We start from the raw sequence: 17,015 nt of genomic DNA, 5'->3' as shown, positions 1-17,015 counted from the left end.
AAAGTTTTACTATATTTTTGATTTTGCATTAATAACATGGGGGATTTCATTGTGATAATTTCATACATGCACCTTGAGTAAGTTCACCCCCCCATTATATTCCCATTGCTCCCTCCTCCCTCTTTCAAAGCGTCTTTGGGGGTTTCATTCTGCTGTCTTCATGTGTATATAAGCAATCTGAACTGCAATAAAGGATTTTTATGCCTCACTGCAAAATAAACAGAGTATATATTAACATAGATTTAGGTAACTTTCTATTACGTTTAATAGAGAGAGATGCACTGTTTATATTTCAGTTCTCAATGTTCCTCCAAGAAGGATTTACATAAAAGAAAAAACTCATTTATAACATTTAACAGTTTTATAAAGTAGCAAAAAGCATGTCATTGTATTACCATTTGGCTAGAACGGCTTGCGTCCACAATTCTGCAGATCAAATTAAGAACAGAAATTGGAGCCAGCTCTTGGGATCCCTGAAAACCACTCTGGTCTAAAGGCACAAGGGTATTCATTTGGTTTCATTCACTTCTTTTAATAAACACCTTCACAACTCACGAAAAGCATTCTTGCACAACTGGATGGATCTCAGTTCTCTGGTGACTGACAAAGACACTGAGCATCTGATAATACCTGGCTGCATTGCTCTCTGCCATCTTCCCCAGCCCTCATCTTTGGACTGAGGTACTGTTTTGCTCAAAAACATGTCATTTTGGTACAGATAGACAAGCAGATGATCTGCAGCTGCCAGCTAAATCCTCCATGTGGTTCTTGGTGGAATTTATTCTTAGAAAGCATCCCCAAAGCGTGGATCAGTTTCAGATGCATAAAGCCTGGTAAATGAAGGCAGAGAAGCATTGTAAAATAGTGGACGCTGGGCTCCTTTAATCATTGTATTAACACTTACAGGACTGTTTCCTTGCTGTGGTCACTGTCCTAGGTCAAGTAAAGCACTAACTTGTATCTAATAAAGGGTCATTAAAACTGTGTCTACTCAAAAATTGCTTTTTTTTTCATTTTTCTTTTATTATTCATATGTGCATACAAGGCTTGGGTCATTTCTCCCCCCTGCCCCCACCCCCTCCCTTACCACCCACTCCGCCCCCTCCCTCTCCCCCCCCTCAATACCCAGCAGAAACTATTTTGCCCTTATCTCTAATTTTGTTATAGAGAGAGTATAAGCCATAATAGGAAGGAACAAGGGTTTTTGCTGGTTGAGATAAGGATAGCTATACAGGGCATTGACTCACATTGATTTCCTGTGCGTGGGTGTTACCTTCTAGGTTAATTCTTTTTGATCTCACCTTTTCTCTAGTTCCTGTTCCCCTTCTCCTATTGGCCTCAGTTGCTTTAAGGTATCTGCTTTAGTTTCTCTGCGTTAAGGACAACAAATGCTAGCTAGTTTTTTAGGTGTCTTACCTATCCTCACCCCTCCCTTGTGTGCTCTCGCTTTTATCATGTGATCAAAGTCCAGTCCCATTGTTGTGTTTGCCCTTGATCTAATGTCCACATATGAGGGAGAACATACGATTTTTGGTTTTTTGAGCCAGGCTAACCTCACTCAGAATGATGTTCTCCAATTCCATCCATTTACCAGTGAATGATAACATTTCCTTCTTCTTCATGGCTGCATAAAATTCCATTGTGTATAGATACCACATTTTCTTGATCCATTCGTCAGTGCTGGGGCATCTTGGCTGTTTCCATAACTTGGCTATTGTGAATAGTGCCGCAATAAACATGGATGTGCAGGTGCCTCTGGAGTAACAGTCTTTTGGGTATATCCCCAAGAGTGGGATTGCTGGATCAAATGGTAGATCAATGTCTAGCTTTTTAAGTAGCCTCCAAATTTTTTTCCAGAGTGGTTGTACTAGTCTACATTCCCACCAACAGTGTAAGAGGGTTCCTTTGTCCCCGCATCCTCGCCAACACCTGTTGGTGGTGGTGTTGCTGATGATGGCTATTCTAACAGGGGTGAGGTGGAATCTTAGTGTGGTTTTAATTTGCATTTCCTTTGTTGCTAGAGATGGTGAGCATTTTTTCATGTGTTTTCTGGCCATTTGAATTTCTTCTTTTGAGAAAGTTTTGTTTAGTTCACATGCCCATTTCTTTATTGGTTCACTAGTTTTGGGAGAATTTAGTTTTTTAATTTCCCTGTATATTCTGGTTATAGTTGTGAGGCTTCACATCTGGGTCCTCTATTCTGTTCCACTGGTCTTCATGTCTGTTTTTGTGCCAGTACCATGCTGTTTTTATTGTTATTGCTTTGTAATATAGTTTGAAGTCAGGTATTGTGATACCTCCAGCATTGTTCTTTTGACTGAGTATTGCCTTGGCTATTCGTGGCCTCTTGTGTTTCCATATAAATTTCACGGTAGATTTTTCGATCTCTTTAATGAATGTCATTGGAATTTTGATGGGAATTGCATTAAACATGTAGATTACTTTGGGGAGTATCGACAAAAAATTGCTTTTGATAAATGAATAACACCTACGTCATTACAGCAGCCTTTAACTTGTCTTTCTTATTCAAATTTCTTCCAGTTACCATCTATTTTATATCTGACTGCCAGGAAAATAAACTCATGAGTTTTCTGTCATATTTACCTCTACATTAATGAAACTAGAGAGTTTTTGTATTTAGCAAAATCAGAATAGCTGTTCCTGAAGTTAAACTTCCTCCATCAGTTTCCCTGGGTTCCCGTTTCTCCTTCTCTAGCTGGACTTTTAGTATTTTACTGCATCTATATTTTTCCAAAAGTGTATTTAATTTTTTGTAGTCTGCCAAATGTAGTTATAATCTTAAGAATGCAAGTTTTAAGAATTTCTAAAATAAATGGGCTTTACTGGTGAACACAGAATGGAAGGTGACATGGTTTCAGAAAGTGCTATCTTAGGCCTAAGTAGGAGGTGACTTGGGCAAGAATGGAAGAAGACTTGGGTGAGGGGACGTGCTGAGCGCTCAGGCTGCTCTCTGGCAGTTGCTTTGTTTTCTCCCCATGTCATGAACAGAGGAGAGGTTTTAGTGTTGAAGAGGCAGTGCATCTGTTAGAGAGGATGAACAGCATGGTTCCAACATGAGAAAGCTCATTCAGCTGCATGTTTCAATCCTTAAAATGGGGCATTATGGGATTCTAACAGTAACACTTCTAACATACCTTACAGATGGAACTGTTGAGCCCCAGTTTTTCATACTGCAAATGGTGAAATGAAGATGAACTTTGAAACTCAAGAAGTGTGAGAACAGTGGAGAGACTGCCCCAAGTCTCCTTGTATTGGGAGAACCTCAATATGGACAAATACTAATTTTCTAAATCTGCATCCAGTGTATCAGTAGTGGGCCCTGTTTCTGCTCCAACCTTGAATTTTAAGTTGAGTATTTCCTCCCACAATATTACTCAAAAGCCTAGACTCATAATTTTGGTGTCACTGGGAAGTTCTTATTTGGAATAAAACCACCTTTGGCCTCACCGTTCTGCAACATCAAGTACAACTTCCCACTTGATGGAGTCTGGTACTTCTGTCAATCAGCTCTGCCAGGAAGTGTCAGCTTTGTTGTGAGAAACCAGCTCAACAGTTCACTGAATCACACACGGAGCACAGCAAGGAGCTGACTTCCTTCCTAGTTCTTCCGTTCTCATCAGCTGCAAATTCAAATCTCCAATTATATTCTCCAACAGCTGCCACATAATGTCTTTAACCAAGTCCCATTCCTCAACTGGACTTCCTCCTGTGGCCCAGTCTTCCCAGAAATGCCACATTAGTGTTTTCAAAATGATGGTTTGTTCCTTTCATTCACATGTTCAAATGGCATCTCTACAAAGTAAAAATCATCCTCTTACATTTAAAGATCTCAACAATTTGATTTCTTTTTAGTCTACCAGGCTTTTATCAACTAGTCACCTCTTAAACACCGAATGCTCCTGACATAACTGATACTTATCCACTTGCCTTTGCAACTTGGCTTTCTCCTTACAGTCCCTGCTCCTGGAATGGTTTCCTCTTCTCAACTTAATCCCATTGGCTACTACACCTCTATGGACTTTCCTGATTTCCTCAGCTAGAAAGTGCCCATGGGGCATTCCATCTGATCCCGTGGCTCAAAGATGTAGGTGGCTTTATCTCAGTCCCCAGGGGAACTTTGGCAACATTGGGAGACATTTTGGGTTGCCACAATGGAAGAGGTGATGGCTCCCACCATGCATGACTGCCTGTAGCATTTCTCTTGACAAACACTAGCCTAATCCAATACACCGACTTCTCTATTTCAATCTCATAATTTTATTGCCATGTGTAAGTGTTTAACTATCCACACTAGAATACAAGCCTCTGGAATTCCACTACCACTTCTTGTGTGGAAATTTATTCTCTTCAAAGACACAAATTTCGGCATATGTGGGCACTCAAAATATTTAAAAATCTATAACGATATAGACTATTGTGCTCACCATTTATTAAAGAATAACCACATGAGAAGGAAATACTTAGAAACAAAGCTACATTAAGTTCAATGTGTATTTATTTGATGACTTGATAACTCTGCTGTCATTTGAAGATCTTTTACAATGAAACCAATTAACTTTTGTGTGAAAAAGAGAAAATTCATGGTCAATATATTTACAACTGATGAAAACACACATATTACAAACTACTGTTGCTCATGAAAGTTGAGCTTGAGGTTCACAGAGCTAACGTATCTATCTTTACCAGAGTTACCTTCTTTCTCTTGTGTTAACTTTGATTAGTTGTTTTTTAATACTGGGTTACAATTAATTCTCACCTTATGAAGGTCCCTCAGCTGCTGTGTAGGGAATGTTGGTTAAATCAGCTTCAATTTATTTGCATTCCTAGCTGTTGGGCAAAATAAAACATTAAATTATCTTGCCAATTTGTTATTGGAATACATAAACAGGTTTTTAAGTTGCCTTATGAAATGAGCTGATACGTTTTTGCTTACTAATGAAATATCTATGTTTACATAACAATCCAATAGTCTCCCATATATGGAAAAATGAATGAAGAGAGTGGCTTCTGGTGGTAGAGGACAATTCAAGCTATTTAGCCTGACATTCAATATCCCCTCCTTTCAAACCTGCCCCTGCTTATGTTTTAGGGAAATCTTCAACAAATACTTGGCTTACACTGAATTATTTTACTTATAATTCCAGGTTTTTCAGTCATAGAACGGACTTGCTCTTTTTATTCCCTCCCAATCCAACTTGCTCTTGAACTGCCAGTCACCCTAACACAACCATCTCACCTGTCAATTTTCCTAAAAGACTCCCCTCATTTGGGTCACCCCTCTGCCTTCACATCTGAAGTGTCCACTACTTGGTTAACTTATGCTGCCAGCACGTGTTGTTATATGTGCTCATTTGATTTTTATTTTCCTTCTGGAGTTGAAAGTCTGGACATAGGGACCAAGATATACAGACATGTTTGAATCACAGTTAGCACCCAGTTCAAAGACCCAAATGTAGTAACTGTTCATTATGCAGTGACTGAGTAAACGTTGAGTGAGTTATAGTTTTGCTCTAGAAGTATAAAACAGAGTGACAACTTTGTTAGAAATTGTGAAATGATTTTTTTTTTCTGATAAATGTCGAGATAATGTGGGTAGAACTGTTGTAGACATAATAACCAAATAAACCATAGTATGTTACTGACACAGAGCCAAAAATGATGTGTGGACATTACTTGGATCCTGATTTGAACTAACAAACTGCAAAGGGATGTCTTCAATAAGATTGGAGAAATCTGTACATGGATGTGTAATATATAATATTAAGAAACCGTGGTGTGACAAAGGCACATTTATTATGTCAAAATAGCTCTTATCTGCTGGAGATGTATACAGGATTACTTTGAAATAACATGTTTGATATTTGTTTTTAAATATCACAGTAGAAAAGTATTAAGGAAAATAAAAAGGCTGGAAATATTGAACTTCCCTGAAAATCTCTCCACACGTTGGGGTCTCCACTCTTTGGCTCAGGGTGTTCTTGTTATTTCAACTCTCTCTTTCCAAGTGCTTCTATTCAGGTATCATCCAGTTCTTCCTCTCTTCATGCCCTCGCATGACACCTTTCAGGGTCCTCTTTCTCTGGAAGGTTCTAGCACTCTTCTTGTGTCTCTTTCTTGGCTATTGTTCTGACAGGTATTACTGTATGGGATGATACTTATTTCTCCAACCAACCACATGCTCTCTGAGAACACCCTCTTCATCTTTGTAAGCCTAGTGCTTGGGACAAGTTTAATAAGTACTGGTTAAAGGGCTGATGGAGGAACACTGAAAGTTCTAAGCAAAGACAGCTTGAGATCAAGGGAAAGAAACACTTTCACAAATATAAAAACTATGAATTTAAATTCTACTCATGAAATAAATTGCCATTGAATTGGGATTTACCAGACATTGTGCTAAGTATATTCTTTGCTTTGCTGCCTTGAATCCTCACCAGTATGTAATTTATACATGAGGAAACTGAGGCTGGATACATTTGTCACCTTATCTATACATGGTCTATCTGAGATTCAAAACCATTTCTTCCTGAAGTCACCCATTGTCACTTTTGGGGGAGCCCTAAGGTTTTGAGGACATATCTTAAGGAATACCCCAGGAGATTAAAAAAAAAAGAAAGAAAATAGATGGTCTTGTTCCCCCTCCTTCCATACTTCAGCAAGTTACTCTTCTGTTGGTTTTATGCAGTGAACTTTTTTCTTTTTACCTTAAATACCTAGAAATTTGAGCATTCACTTTCTTATTTGTTATCATTTCTTTGACTTTTACTCAAGCATTTCACACATTTGAATTATTTGTTGAATGCACTGAATATATACCCTTTACTTCTAAAAATCCGAGCCTGCATTTACTGCCCACTATAGGCGTGCCATGCGGCTATGCACTGTGAAATGCTGTCCTGTCCTGGCCCACAAGTTCTCATCCTCTGTGCAACTGTCCTCAGAACCAGTCTCTAGGTCTCAGAATGAAAGCAACTTCATTACTTGGTGTTCTTGATTCCTACTTGCTCTAAATAGTTTTGGCTCTTTCCCTCCCTGACAGGAGAGTACTTAAAATACTTAAAATGTAGCTCTTTTAAGCCAACCCCAAAACTGTATTTAACAAATCATTAGGAAATGTATGGGTTCTCAAGACACAGCCATTTAAGAGGGTTAATTTGAATGTGTAAATTCTGGTATGTGTGTGCACACATACATAAATATATTTACAAATAGGTACACATATATACATTTACATATGTGTATTTATATTCTGACACACACTGATACATATATTTCTATTTCTCCAGTTATAGCTTATATCCTAAATACCATGTGACTATTATATATCAGAAATTTCAAAAAATTTGAAAAAAAACCAATTTCTTCCTGCAATGAGTTAGATGCCATGTTTGTATGAAGGACATGGAACCACTGAGTAGTCCATGGAGCTTTGGCACAGGCAGATGAGGATCTAAAGATATTCTGGGTCAGTCATCCCAAAGCTTTTTCTGGACTGCTACCCCATAAGATACTACTGTGTCCATTGGGGGTGGAATGTGGATTGGGATTAAATGTGTTGGTAAAAGTCTAGTAAGAGTTACAGAGCATGACAGCACATTAAAGGCAGACATATTTGTCAAGATAAAATGTTTCCAACACATTTTATACTGTATCCCCTTTGTTGTCATTACAGAAACATTAATAACACTACTTAAATTCAGAGCTTAAGTGGCCGTGATGGTGAGGCTAATGGGAACACAGCAGCACTCCTGTCTTCCTCCCAATATGCACATGCATTTTTGATTTGGGGACCTGGATCAGTTTCTTGTGCTTTTCCTCACTTTATCATTTACAAGTTGTGTAACTATGGCAAGGGTTTAATCTCTCTGAACATCAGCCTCCTTGTTGTAAAACAAAGGTAGACTAATACCTATTCATAAGGTATTAGTCATCCACACAAAGAGCTTAGAAGTGTTTTCACTTGCGTTGTGGTGTGATCTTGGGCGAGTCCCATAGCTGAAGGAGAAAACATTATTATTTCCGCACAGTGGTAATCTTTCCTTCGGTAGTTCTGAGTCACAGGCATGTTATGTAAATGAGCACACACTGCTGTAAACAGGTATATTTTTCCTGCATTGAATACTAAATAAACTCTTGGAGCACCAACTGCTTTAAAACAGTCTGTCTCCAGATCCCTTGATGCCCAGATGCAGAGGAGTTGGCCATCTTGCACAGTCTGTGTCTGTCCCTCTGAGGGTGACAACTTTGTTCCTTCTGTGTTGCTTTTGTAGTTTTAAGGAGAAAATACATGAAATCTTTCTCAGCTGAAGAGGGTTTTTTAATACATAAGAAACAAAACTATAGACAAAATTCTGGGGTGTGTAGCTCAGTGGTGGTGTGCTTAACATGAGTGAGGTTTTGGGATCAGTCCCAGTACCAAGAAGAAAAAGAATGAAAGAAAAAGGAAGGGGAATGAAAGAAAAGAAAGAAGGGAAGGAAGGAAAGCAGGAAAGCAAGAAAGAGAGAGAGAGAGAGAGAGAGAGGGAGAGAGAGAGAGAGAGAGAATAGAGAATAGTATTTGGCAACTTGGGGGAAGTGGGAGATGCTCCATGCGTGTTACTAACTTGTCCTTTATAAAAGAGGATGATTGTTTGGTTTCCTGAGCTTATGAGGTTGTGGAAAGTTCCTCCTTTGAGATTTGTCTTTTGCATATATTCAAATGCTCTGCGTCCATGACACCATCCTCGTCTTCCAGAAGATGCACCTCCCCCTGTGCAGCCAGAAAAATTTATTAGGGATTTGAGCTCTTCTGTGTCTACTTTATTTAATCAGGAAGAGAGCAGGTAGAAAATGAATGCATAAGATATGTATTTAAATATTCAGTCTCTATCATTATAACCTTAATGATCCTAAAGATAAAATAGCATCACTGAGAAATGATGGTCAAAATGTTCACTAAATGGCAAATTATAGTGAAAATACGCTCAGCAATGAAATCAGTAATACATTGGTATGTGGGAATTTCCACTTAGGTGTACAGTTTCACTTGTCTTACATCTCATTCAGTATTTTCATGGACAGATATCAGACATCAGGAAGCCCGTGGGCATGGAGTTTATGCAAGTTTATATGTAGCTATCTATAATTACATATAACTATGCAATCTAAAAACAGATCTCTAATGGCTAGCCATTCCTCTCTGCCATAAAAGGAATTCTGCTTGTTAGTTGTGACTAGAAATTTAAAAAAAAAATCAATTCTAAGATGCCCTTGTTAAAATTTTAAGGTATGAAATCAGGGTGCTTCTTACAATCACTATCTTAAAACTGCCGACTTTGTCTTTGATACTGCGAGACTGACATCAACTGTGTCATGCGCCCTACGACCAATTTTATGCCATAGTTAGTGAAGCAGAAGGTGTGATGTAGAGACCTTGTATGGATGAAGCTGATATTCTTAAATTAGCTTCCTGGATCCCAGATGCATCCACTTACGTATTTCAGCCTGGTGGTGTTTGTGAACTTTCATTCTCCTTAGGCAGTAAGTCCCACATTAGAGGTAACAGATTCCCTAATATCAGTGTTTGTTTTCAAAGGCCAGGTTGTGAATTGTAAGTGTGTTAGTAAAAAAAAATATTGAGAAACTGCAATCTCACTCATAACTTGCTTGGACCAGCCTTCATGTTTTAAATGATAACAGAGCTGACATGAGAAGTGCTAATTCAGAAGACAAAAATCTTCTCAGAACTGATTCAGGTTCAGACCTTATGCAACCGGACCCAAAATTCCATTTTTATTTTAAATTTCTTCTAAAGAAGGAAAAGCAAATAAATACAATAACATTATAATCATATTAATACAGCATAAAATATTATTCAATAATATCAGCTATAATAATGTAATATTATAAGATAAACTTTAAACTGGTCATAGCTGCTATGCCACCTGAGTTTTGAGGGAGCTACTGCCTTTCTAATTACTTCAGATAGTTTTATATTATCCCATCATCTCCCTAGATCGATTCTGTGATAGAAGGCATGTGCTCCTGATGCCCAGTGCTTTTATTTAGAGTAAGTGTAGACTGTGACTTCAGACCGAGAAGCAGGAATGGCTAACACCGTCAACATGAACACACAGGCATCTAACCTTCCCCACCTTCCCAAGCCCTCCGTCAGCACACTCCGTCACCATCATCTTCTTCTATGTCCTTTCGAATATGGTCAGATGGTCTATTCATTCATTTGTCCATTCTGTCATTTGGAAAAGATGTATTTTTAAAAGTTGTTGCATTTGAGTAAATTAATTGCATAAAGGTGTTTTGTTGTGACCTTCCTTTGCAAGTATATGATCAAATTTGCAAGTACTCTGATCAAATTCACTTCTCTGCTCCCATGCTACATCTTTGGAATGTAAAGATGAGCACAGGCTGTACCTTCCAAACAGCCTCACGTGGACACCAATGACCAGACACTTGCAATAATGTGTGTTACCACTGTCACATACATAAAGGTACAGAGTTATATGAGAAATACAGAATAGAGAAGAGGCATTGAAACAGCAGAGCTGGGGAGGGGAGAAGAAGACAGACCTGGTTTTGCCCTGAAGGAGGGACAACATGTCCCGAAGAAAGAGCCAGTGTGGCCTGGAGACTATCAGTAGGAGTTGGCCCAGTGGTTATGTTTCTATGTTCTTCTCTTTACCAAATCTCTCTCTCTTTTTTTTTTAAACTCTTTAGTTTTAATCCTGAAACTCCCTGCCTTATTTCTAGAAACTCCCCTTGGAGACATTATCAGTTCTCATGGCTGTGTCACCATCTCCACACTGATTATTTCCCAGGTAGACATCCCCAGGGCACAATTTTTCTTTGAGTTTCTTGGGGGTTTGTGGGATTTTTGAGTCTGATCAAGAGAAAAAGATCTGACCACGAGGTGGCGGTAGGACACACGCAAGTTTTAACAGACTATTTGCCAGGTTCTGGTGTGGGGTTCTCCGCCCGCCATGATCTGTCCAGAGACGATGATACAGAAGGGAGGAGGACCAGCAAACTGCAGATAGAGAAAGGGACTGGAGAGAGGACTGTGTGTCTGCTCAATGGGGCTGGAGAGGGAACATGGGGAGTCCATGTCAGAGAGGTCAGAGGGCAGAAGTGGCTTTGTGTCTTTAGGACCTTGTATTTGTCTACTGTGAGCAGAGGTGGGTGAGGTTTTGCAAGTTATACAAAACTGGCATATTTTAAACGGTTAAACCCCTGCCTGTGTACCTTATTTAAAAGTAAATAAATGCATGTGTAACAATTTTATTTTCCCTCTGGTGGGCTTTTGGACTAATGGATCCCCACCTGCAGTGATGAACTGAACAACCCAGAGCCAAGCACGGGGCTCGCTGAGAATAATCAAAGGCCTACTTCACATCCTCATGGGAGTGTCACGTCAGTGTCACGACATTAACCTCATCAAGACAGAGCGATCGGCGCCTTCCCGGCTTTTCCATCGCAGGAAGTAGGACTATCATCCAGTACTTGGGGTGGAACTTAAGGGTCTATGTGGTTCCTTTCCAGTCCAATCATCTCCTAACCATTTCTCCTTTCTGGTGCACAGTGGCTCCAAGTCTAGGCATCTCCAGATTTCTTTTGACTGGGCTGCTCTGCCATTCTGGAAGGTTGTCTGACTTTACTCATGTCTTCTTCCCATCGTTCTCAAAACAGCGCCAGGGCTATCTTTTGAAATACTATCAGACCATGCTAGCTCCCTGTTTAGCTGACCTTTAACTGTCCTGTTCCACTCGAGGATATTCAAATCAGAAAACCCTGCGTCATCTGTCCCTTCACACTCTTCTCTGCCTTCTCTCCACTCCTCTGTACTGTCCAGATGCAGGCTCAGTGCCTTGTGCACCTGCCCTCCCCTCAGTGCTGTGTGCACATGCGTTGCCAACCACCATGTGTGCACTGCTCTTCTCTTCCTGCAATGTGCTCCTCCCCCAGTGAATTGAATGGCTCCAATGGCTGCTGCTTAAATGTCAGTTCCTCAGGGATCTAATTGGGCCCATCCAATAAAAGCCCTCTCCCTCCCCACATTCCACCCCCATTATTCCACCTAAAATTTTCAGTTTTTTCTGGCATAACAATTTTCTCAATTTGCAATTGGTCTACGTGTTTTGCTTATTTCTATAAACCTTTAGGCTCAAGGCTTCATGAAAGCTGGACCCTGTCTTGTTCACTGCTTTTTGCTTTGTGCTTTTATGGTTGTTTATATATATCAGGCATCTAGTAGTTCCTGGCACATAACAGAGCCTAACTAAATACTTTTAAAGTGGAATCATGAATACATTTGTAAAGAAAAAAATCTGAGGACGGGCACAGGCAGGCAGGAGACCGTCTTTTCTTTTTTTTTTAGGAGCTGAAGATACGATTTATTATGCCATACAGGTAAATAATATGGAACAGTTGCAGCATCTTTTGGACGAGGCAAAGAGAGTCACAAAGCTTATTTATTAACAGAATTTCAAAATCACTGGGTTAAATCTGCTGAGGTTCCTTAGAAGCTGGGCCATGACAGCCTTCTGTGACTTGTTCCCCAGACTTTCAGACCATAGAAATGATGTAAGAGTGGTCTTCATCATAGGACATAGGAGGAAATGCTTTCATTAGTGGAGAGAATTAAAGAAAAAATCTGTTTATCCTGACATTTTCCATTTCTGATGCATTTATGGCTAGATTTACTTTTAATCCTTGCTACGTATGTGTGTACTCTTTTTGTTTGTTTTGTTTTTTTCCTCACTCAGTCTTGGAAATTTAACAATTCTGTATTAGGAACAAACCTGTCTTAATTTGAAGATGGTGCAAAAAATAATTATAAAAAGAACAAGAATATGGATGTTTATTATTTCCTGTGTGGTAGGCATTTTTCTGAGTGTTTTATGCTCCACCTTATTTAATACTAAAAAGAAGCCCTTTGGGTTAGGTGTTGTTATGATCTCCATTGTACAAATGGGGAAACAGAAGAACAGTAAGCTATTCGACTTCCTACATTCTCAGTCTCGCAGATGGCAAATCATGAGCCAGAACCAGAAGTCAGGCAGCCTGGCCCACAGCTCTTGCACCTGCACCTCCTCTTGCTTTATCAGCAGGATTGTTTATTTAGGAGAAAGGAGTGCTTATGCTATAGGTAATTTCTAAAGACATCGGGATTGTCCTGGGAAGGAAGAAACAGGATATCACAGCTGTAAATGTAGGAATGTCCAATTACTCTTTTGCTATACCATTTAGCAATCATTCGCTGTTATGCTAAAAGGTTTATAGTTTTTATCAGTGGGTAGCACCAATACTGAATATTAGAGATTTTCTTGACTTCTTCATTCCCTCTCTAGGTTAAAAAAAACAACTTTTTTCTGGAAAGAGACAGCTCATAAACCTAGTCAATTTTGGAATAGTGAGAAAAAATTTAGTCCTTTTGCTGTGCTAATTCCCTGCATTCTACACTTTCTGCCAGTGAAGCTTAAGACTGGAAATAACTGATGACTGGAAAGAGGTCTTGGATGTCAATGATTTGCTTATTCACCTGTCACTTGGTCAACGATTATTTATGGACACTGACTATGTGCCAGGCTCTGTGTTAGGCTTGGTGTGTAGTAGGAAGGTCACTGAGATAAAGGAAATCTGGAGAGAAAGAGAAAATAGAGTCACACACACACACACACACAGCCCCACACACGGGGAGAGCCTGGGAAGGGTAGGTTGTGCATATTCCTTGCTTTAAAGAAAAGTGACAAGGGGTCTTGAAGTCCCTGAACTGCTGGCTGAGCCCACAGGAACTCTGGTCTAGAATCCAGCAATCACGCACAGCTGTGTCCTGTGTGGGTAGCCAAATCCCTGTGGATCAAGCCACAGGGCAAGCACAAAAGTGTGTTCATTTTGCAAGGAACTAAAAATAGTTCCAGCGCAGATATTAGTGAAATATGGAAGACATTTAGTTCACAAGCCTGCTTTGAACATGCTGTGAGGAGATATAAAAGAAAAAGTACCCCTGACTGCAAAGCTCTGAGTCTAATTGGGTAGAATAAACAGATGCACGAGAAATTACAGGAGAGGCAATGGAGCAGAGTGCGCCATTACCCAGGAACAAACAGAGCGCAGCCAGCTCATCCTTTCTGAAGGAAATGAATTAGAGACATGGCATTTACTTAATTGATGGCAGAGGCGGGAGGACACATTTAGATGGACACAGAAAATGAAGGCTTAAGTTTAGGAAGGCAAACTCAGAAAAGGGTGTTGATTCTGTGCAGCGGGACACAGAGACCCCAGAGCTTAATCCCAAGCTTGTGAAAGTGCCGTGGCTCCTCTTGTGTCCCTGTCTCCCTTGTGTGGCATTGCAGCTGTTCAACAAGTGTGATTTCATAATCACAGCACAAAACTAGGCACTTTTTAAAAAATGGTCAGTTTGTTAGTGAAATATTCCTAGCACTAACAAATTAAAAAAAATACTTTCCTTTCCAAGAACTGATGTTAATTTTTGTCTAGTGCAGGAGGCCCTGAAACTTTCAAAAACAATTTAACAAATATGTTTTCAATGACTCCTCAGTGCCAAGATGTTACAGGGCGGGAGGCGATGAAACATAGTCCTTTTCTTATGGAGTTCAATTCCAAAGGGAAACAGAGAGGTAAATGAATCATTTACCATAAAGCAATGTGGCAGTACAAACAAGGGACCTCAAGCAACATAGCCCCAGTGGTGCCGTGTCCCCTGAGAAAATACGCCTGGAAAGGGCTATCTGGCTGAGAACTCAGAGCACTAGAAAAGAAAAGGAAAGGAAAAGAAAATCGTTCCAGGAAAAGGAACAGCACAACAGGACAGCGTGTATGGAAAAACTACAGAAAACCTCCCAAAACATGAATGTTAGAAACTCAGCATTAATGCAAGTTTCAATGTTCAAAGACCAAAGTAGGTACAACAACTGCCTAGGATATACAACCCTAGCTTGATGCTTTTGGGAAGGATAGGGTGAATATGGGGGATGAATTCTGTATCCATGAATGAAAATGGAAGAATGAAACCCGTTGAAGTCGTTCTAAGAAGGGGATTCGGAGAATGACGGAGGGTAAATTGAAACACTCTACATTGTCAACACATATGTAAATGTCACAATGTATTCCTCCAGTACAACTGTTATATGCTAATAAAGAAAAAAACAAACCCTTGAGGTATACATGCAAACAAATTATACGTTTATAAAACTATCTTAAACTTAAGAAATGGAGTTGTTTGTGGCCCAAATTTCCTTCCTTGGAAGGAAAACACAGGAATAGGGTTTTAGAGTGGGAACCAGCATAGCTATTCCAAACCCCTCATTCCTATATGTGGAAAAGGTCTGGAGATCTGCTTATCCACTGTGACCCAGTAGGAATGGCACTAACGTTGTGGGATGGCCCCCTGTAGGGTGTCTAAGGAGCTCAGTGAGAATAAGAGGGCAGGTTAGGTCAGTAACAACTTGTCATGCTGGGTGCCTTCCAACATAATGTTCACAGAAACAATAAAAAATACTTTCTGTCTCCAAGTCAGGGACATGGCACAGAGGGGGGTCAAGGCAGAACATCATTTAGTTGAAGGAGAAGGGCTGGGAAGGGGCATGCATGCCCCAGGGATCTCTAGGTCATGCAGTGAGTAACAGAACTGTCCTCTTAACAGTGCTCCCTGTCCAGGAATTCAGAATGAGCTGTGTCAGACTTTGACTCAATCAGGTCCAACTAGGAAATCAGGAAACGGAACTTGTTTGGAGCATTTGTTAGGAGGATCACAATGCAGGGGCCTGGATACAGCAGGAAACAGGTGATTTAAAAACAGAAGACTTGAACCAGAGAAAAGTGAGACAGCTCAGAAGTTAACAACAGCAGCAAGTTATCTGTTCATCCCTAGACTGGAGGAACACAGGTGAGGACATGCTGCTGTCACATGGGAGTCTTGGTTCTCCTGGTGGGAACTGGAACCTAGCTCACTTGAGAGGGAACGGGGAGAGGACGAGGTGCTGCCGTCGGAGATTGTGCAGGAGGCAAGCGAATGCCAGAGGAAGGCTGTCTCCTCCTCCTCCACCTCCACCTCCTGAACTGTCCCCTCCCGTTGACTGCGTTAGTTGAAGCCAGCTGTGCCAGCCAGACAATTGTCTGGCTGGAAAGTGAGCCCAGGATCAGATTGATCCCCACTTTTAGCAGAGTAGCAGTGGGGAACACATTCAAGGCAAACAGGACTGGAAACAGCACAAAACCCAGTGTTGTTTAAGAGAGTCGGCAATTAGCTCGCTCCAAAAAAGAAAGCCTGCTCTCAGAAGACCAGGCTCTTAGAGGTCTAAGCGTAAGAAAAATGTGTCTGTGACCTGTCTCCTCTTCTCTCTGCTTTGCACAGCACTGCGAAATGTTGCATGCACAGCCCTCAAGCTAGTTTTACTTTGGCTAGAATTGCTCATTAGAAAAAACAAACTCATTTTTTTTTTCTCTAAAAGAAATCCCATGCTGATTCCTATCTGGTAAATCTTAGCCTACATGCAAGATTTGTCTGTTTGTTTTACTAGTGTATTTTATACACCAGAAAATCCTTGAATTATCAGAGGCTTATTTACCTAAATTACCATGCTGGCCTGACACTGAGGCATAGGGTTTGTTTTGAGCCTTTGTACGTTTAGTGACCTGAGGTAGTTGATAAATGCTGTTGCCTGAAACTATTCAGTGGGAAGTTGGGACACCATCTGTGTTTGTTTCTGTAGGAGCCGTAACCGCCTACAGAAAAACCTGATTCTCATTCCAAAGACGCTGCATAAACAAAATTCAGGAGGATGCCTTTGATATAATTATCGCACCTTTTGCTTACAAAGTGCTTTATGCATCTCAAAGTGATGTGCTTTCATTTAACGGATCTTTACAGAACTTGGGGAGGTCAGCACAGACTTCTAACATATATAAATGATCAACATAGGGGAAAGTACTGAAATTAAGCTGTCTTTTAGGAAAAGATGAAAAAGCCAGGTGGTCATCTC

The 17,015-nt window shown here is 40.2% G+C and overlaps 1 protein-coding gene across 5 annotated transcripts in view; it reads right to left on the bottom strand.

Moving 5' to 3' along the window:
• Positions 1-17,015, bottom strand: part of Khdrbs2 (KH RNA binding domain containing, signal transduction associated 2) — a 497,340-nt gene that overhangs the window by 4,787 nt on the left and 475,538 nt on the right. Inside the window, exons 13-15 of one of the 5 annotated variants that reach the window (XR_012450578.1) lie at positions 4,778-4,848; positions 3,469-3,813; positions 443-830 (exon numbers count right to left, since the gene is read on the bottom strand). The exons of 2 other annotated variants lie outside the window; for them this stretch is intronic. The gene's annotated coding sequence lies outside the window, so the exon portion shown is untranslated. Of the gene's footprint in view, positions 1-442; positions 831-3,468; positions 3,814-4,777; positions 4,849-12,499; positions 12,606-17,015 lie in introns of those variants that run through there. 2 more of the 5 variants (XR_012450574.1, XR_012450577.1) reach the window with 2 other exon arrangements.

Source organism: Castor canadensis, chromosome 8 (genome assembly GCF_047511655.1).
Source record: "Castor canadensis chromosome 8, mCasCan1.hap1v2, whole genome shotgun sequence".
Lineage (NCBI taxonomy): Eukaryota > Metazoa > Chordata > Mammalia > Rodentia > Castoridae > Castor > Castor canadensis.
Note: the sequence above shows the minus strand (reverse complement) of the source record. Positions and strands in the feature narration are given on the sequence as shown.